The sequence below is a fragment of the Tamandua tetradactyla genome, chromosome 12, assembly GCF_023851605.1.
Source record: "Tamandua tetradactyla isolate mTamTet1 chromosome 12, mTamTet1.pri, whole genome shotgun sequence".
NCBI classification, from domain to species: domain Eukaryota; kingdom Metazoa; phylum Chordata; class Mammalia; order Pilosa; family Myrmecophagidae; genus Tamandua; species Tamandua tetradactyla.
The window spans coordinates 99,239,946-99,245,945 of NC_135338.1; positions in this window are offsets into that span (position 1 = coordinate 99,239,946).

Genomic DNA, 6,000 nt, shown 5'->3' on the forward strand with positions numbered 1-6,000 from the left:
ATCAGAGAAAATTAAAAACATATACACTTATAATCTCATAATCCTACCATGGCAGTTATTGTCATTTTTGTATGTTACTCTCTAGACTTTGTTCAACACAGTCAGAGCTTGACTCATGAAATAAAGATGACAGGTAAGGGTTAGCATTACATTCATTCTCATATTTAGCATCACAGCAGTCCTATGAGATAGGTACTGCTATTATTCTCGTTTTGGAGAATTGGCTCCGAGTGAGTTGGGATTCCCAGTGGTTGACTAATTTCCCTAAAGTCAGTAGGTGTTTTGGGGCAGAACCGGGGTTAGCGCTCAGGTGTGACTAACACTATACGGCCTCTGATACCGTTTTGTATCTTGCTTTTTACACCTAACCTTATGTCCTGGATATTTTCCATCTTTCTACATAGGCTTTAACTTACTGTCTTCAATAATGGTGATAATTTTTCATCCGTTATACCAATTTTACATAATTAATCGTTTTCTGTTTAACATGAAAATTCCTCACTTCATCAGTGTAATGAAGGATGCTGGGCCTGAAACTTTCTGCCTCTGGAATTATTTTCTCAGATATATTCCCAGGAATTTATTCCTATCTTTTTTTTTTAATATATATATATATATATTTTTGTTGTTGAGGAACCGTCACACTGTTCCTATCTTTCTTGACTAAATTCACTGGCAGTGTGATAGAATGGAGAGGGCATTAACTAGAAATCGGAAGTCCTGGGCTCCAGGGTTGGCTCAGTAACTAAATCAGTTGCTTAGTCTCTCAGTCCTCTCAGCTGTCAAATGAGGAGGTGGGTTTATATCTCTGGAGGTCTTGAGTCTGGCTAGATTTGATCTTTTTGTTTTTGTTTGTGTTCAAGTCAAAATAGAGACCCTCCCAAGGCAAGAACTCTTACTTTATTTCTTCTTTCATTTACATAGTTCAGTCATTTATTTATGTTTGCCTAGATATATGAAACAATTTTAAAGATACAAAGGAGTGTACAGTGAAAAAAAATCCCTCCCATTCAGTACCCCCCACTGATAACATTTTTATTGTATTTCAGTTTGCATCAAATCTATGCTTTTTCAAACAGAAACCTAGCTCTTTTATGAGTATGTATTTCTTTTGACTTTTGTCAGGGCTTTCTTGGTTTGAACTGCCTACATGATAATTCCCAGGTATCTTCAGATCCTTCTGTCATCCAGGCATCTTTCCAGTAGCGACCTAGGTCCAGATGAATTCTTGGGCTAGTTCATCGTTTTAATGTATTGGCTTTGTAATGGTCTTATTTTATACATTGTGTTATTTGCAATGTCAGTTTTGTTGCATGAATACTAAAAGATCAACAAATAAGTAATTGACTAGATGGAAAATGGGGCAATGAATAAGCCATTCAAGTCCATTAATTCTACTTGGGAAATCACAGTGAGTTGCTCAGGCTGTAGACCAGTAGCACCACCTGGTTAGTGGGTGGGCACGGTGTTACCCAGGGGTTGTCTGGAGTCTACTAGCCTTACTTTTAAAGCTTAATCCCATAGCCTTTGCCTCTGTTCCCTGTGAAGGTGGGGTAGTTAGTTATGCACTGGTGAAAACAGTGAATTATCTGCTCTTCAATCTGGCATTCATGAAGCTGGAAGCCCCACTGTTTTTAGGTTTCCCTCTTCTTTTATAGCCCAAGGCATGTTGTATACAGTTCCCATTTTCCTCCAGGGTTTTCTAGCCCACAGACCAATTGATTTGGAATTTTGCCCTAAGACACATTATGCATAAGTGGGGATGAATATTTTTGGTATCTAAGTCAGATGAGGGCTAGGTGCTGCTTTCTAGGAAGTTCTTTGGCAGAGTTTGGGGACCTACAGAGGAGGCGTCCCATTCTACCTTAGACTGGTTCTTCTGAGAAGGGCCTTGGATATGATTAAATAACCAGGGAAGGGAGAAGATGGGGTTGGGGACTGAGGAGGTGGCGGTGAGGAAAAGGATTAAAAGTTGTAGAGAAGCAGGGAGGAGAGTTTGAACAGGTGGCAGAATTTAGAACCTTGGGGAGGGGGGTCAGTTAGAAACAGTGGCTGATTAGGAGTAAGTAGGTGGGTGCTGGGGAGCTCAGAAATTAAGGCAGCGGCTTGATTTGTCAATGGGTAAGCAGTAATTACAACAGCCATTGCTGGGAGGTACTAAAATTTTTAAAAATTAGAATGAGAAGTTGTTGAGAAAAAGAAGCCTTGAGATAGAGTTCCTTTGAAAAAAGATTAAAGGGGAGGAAAAGGACAGATTCACTTTGCAAGAAATCCCTTTCCTAGGCTCCACTGAGAACATGGACTTTGTGTCCGGGGTGGATCAGCTAATTGTTGCCCCCTTGACCACCATGGAAACCACTCTCTCATCTAATGATTATTTTATTCTAATTTGTCTTAGATTTGTGGAATAAATTCCTAATCCCTCCAGTCTGGTGTGGAATCAGAGCTGGTGGGCCATTGGAAGGTGTCAGACTGGGGCAATTCTACACTTGAATCCCAAATTCTCCTTCCAATCAAACCAGAATCAGGAGTGGTTTCTTGTTGCTGGTAATCCTTTAATTGATGTTCACTTAATCTCAAACACAGCTGTGGCCATCTCCAGTCCCTGGAGATGAGCATGCCAGAGTGGCCAGCTCACTCCCAGAGCAGCAGAACTGGAATCTCCACACTCCAGGAACGGGCTCAGCTGCCCTAAACTGGGAGTTGTGGGAGCTCCTGGAGGGAGGTTAGAACAATAGTCAAGAGCATTGCAGATTGGTTGACAAGAAGGGCTGCTTGGGGCAGAAAGCAGTAGATTCCCATGGCCGTAAAGGACCTGCAGAGATCTGGGGGCTTTTTTGTTAGGCTCAGGACTAAGACCTTACCTTAGAATGGCTGGAATCAAGAGCAAGAATAATAGAGGAAATAGGAGGGGGTGAATCGGAGTTTGATTAACTTGCCATCCTATAAATGACCTGCACTGCGATGTGCCATGGGTCTGGGGAGCCTTGAGGACTGGAGTGGAAGCTGATGATGTTTCACAGAGAAGTTCTCACTGATCTTTGATTCAATATTTTGTGCCCACAGCTTTTGGAAAAGGCTGTCTCAGGTGCGTCTACATGGGTGATAAAAAAAACAAAATAAGATCTCCAGAGTCTACTGACCAGAGTAAAGTCGGTGATAATTGGACTTCACTTTGCCCTGAAGAGCTCATGACATTCATGGCACACAAGCTTAAGGGGGACATTGGCCAAGTGGACACATCCAGAGAGGAATATCTAGCAGGTGTGGGGTTCTCAGTGCCATTTGGCTCAAGAAATTATTGAAAGAACTTGCTTATATCATCAAGAAAAGAGCTTTTGCATGATCAGTATTTTCACACCTTTTCAGGGTTATTAAATCAAAAGTCTATACTTTCTCTGGGGAGTGTCAGAGGGCAGAACAGAAATAGACTCAATATAAGGAAACTTTGCCAGAAAAAGAAATGGACTGCCTGGTGGAGTAGGAAATTCCCAATCCCTGGAGATGTCCATGCATGGCCTCTGGGCACCTCCAGCAGGTGTGTCCTAGAGAGCCCTGAGGACTTGCGATGACAAGGTGGGGAGAGGTGGACCAGGTTTCCTGCCTGCCAACTCCAATTGGTTCCCTGCCCTCTGTTTCCTTCCCTCCACATAGCTGGGGCCACACGTTCTACTCACAGACTTCTTCCTGCTCTAGACCTGGGGGCCACCTCTGGAGTCCCTGTGAACCCTGAGGACAGGCTTAGCTACTCATATTGGGCAGGTCTGGTCTCTGGCCTTATGCTTCAGCTCTGTTCATTGGCGTCTGTTTTATTCAGGAGACCACTGTTTGTACTTTATAACAAAGTATAAAGCTTGTACTTTATATTATAATATAATCCATTATTGCTGGACATCATGACTGGTTCCCCTTGGGCTCTTTTGAGAAGTTTAGTAGTGAAGGGGAGTGAGGGGAAGGGTAAATATTTCAGGGAAAACCAAACATTTGATCATCTGCAGAGGCCGTGGGGAAGGAGACTGGGCAGAGAAGACAGGGCAACTGGTAGAACAGTGCCCACAACGAGGCCAACAGTTTGGAAAGGAACAATATATATTTTAACTTTTTTATTGTATAATATAACATATATACAAAGCAAAGAAATAAAATACAATAGTTTTCAAAGTACTCCTCAACAAGCAGTTACAGGACAGACCCAGAGCTTGTCATGGGCTACCATACAATCTTCTCAGATTTTTCCTGCTAGCTGCTCCAGAATATAGGAGGCTAGAAGGCTTACATATTTTTTTATCATCACAGTCGACTTTTCTTTTTTGTGAAAAGTATATACATATATACAAGAAAGCAATCAATTTCGAAGCACAGCACCACAGTTAGTTGTAGAGCATATTTCAGAGATAACATACGTTTTGAAGCAGAGATTAGTGGGACACAGGGGTGATATAGATCGGCTGTCTCCCTTTAAAGTAGAAGTTCTTGTGGGATGGGTCTCATATTTCTCTGAACTTTGAAACAACAGTTGACCACTGCAAGTGAGGAAGGTGAAGGGAAGGTTGGAATCTTGTCTGGAACAGTTACTATAGGGAAAGAAAAAGGACTGTCAAGCAGCCTGAGGCTCAAGGAAACCAGAAATATTGGCCTAATGTGGAGGAAGAATAAAATGACATCAGATTCCAGGTTAGGAACCAGCAAGGTAAAGCACAAGGGACAAGTGAGATGAGATCCCTGAAGTTGTTGTCCTATACTGGTGGGGGCTTGGGGGTGGGGCCTGAGGATGCCGAGCATCAGGGAGGACCTCATGGATGCATCTGCTAGAGGAGAGTTGAGGTCTGGAATTGCCCTGAAACCACGAGCAGCCTTGGGAGGTTGGCATTTTTGAGGTGAGAAATTCCTGATGAGAAGAAGGGGCTCATTGGAGAGCATTTGGTTGGGTTGGAAAAGGAAAGAGGGGTGAAGGCCTTTGAGAGGAGGAGGTCAGTGGACTTCTGGCCAGGGTGTTGTCTGAATCATCAGAGGCTAGAACGGCCGCGACCAGCACCTGATCCTGCTACAGTGATTGTTTTTAGTGATACAGGCTGAAGATGATGGCGACTGGAATGGTGTCCTCACAGCAGTGGCCAGTGCTTCAGAGGAGGATGGATCCTCCCCTTTGACTTGTTGGCATTAGAAAAGAGTGAAATGGGTAGGAAGGAGATGAGACCGAAGTAAGTCAAAAGCCATGTTCCAACCGGCCTTGGTGGGAGGGCGATGTGGTGGGCCACCGTGCCCCGGGGGACTGTCCCCGAGCGGCTTCCCCTGCTACGCTGAGCTACGCGTTCGATCACGGTAGCCCAGGCCTAGCGAAGCCCTCAGTTTCCCGCGGGGCCCCCGGAAGATCGACGCAACCCCGAGAGGGGATCGGGCAGGACAGCCTCCCCGCCCCCCCCAGCAGCCTGCACGGCCCCTCTCCGTGCAGGCCTGGGGGCTCCGCGTCGGCGCCTTCGCAGCCCCCGCCTCCGTCCGCTGGCCGCGCCGGGGCCGTGGGATCTGAGCTTCCTCCGCGGCGCGAGGCCCCGGAGAGCTGCGAGGAGGCCCCGGAGAGCTGCGAGGAGGCCCCGGAGAGCTGCGACAGGCCCCGGAGAGCTGCGACAGGCCCCGGAGAGCTGCGAGAGGCCCCGGAGAGCTGCGAGGAGGCTCCCGAGAGCTGCGAGGAGGCCCCGGAGAGCTGCGAGAGGCCCCGGAGAGCTGCGAGGAGGCCCCGGAGAGCTGCGAGAGGCCCCGGAGAGCTGCGAGGAGGCCCCGGAGAGGTGCGAGAGGCCCCGGAGAGCTGCGAGGAGGCCCCGGAGAGCTGCGAGGAGGCCCCGGAGAGGTGCGAGAGGCCCCGGAGAGCTGCGAGGAGGCTCCCGAGAGCTGCGAGAGGCCCCGGAGAGCTGCGAGGAGGCTCCCGAGAGCTGCGAGGAGGCCCCGGAGAGCTGCGAGAGGCCCCGGAGAGCTGCGAGGAGGCCCCGGAGAGCTGCGAGAGGC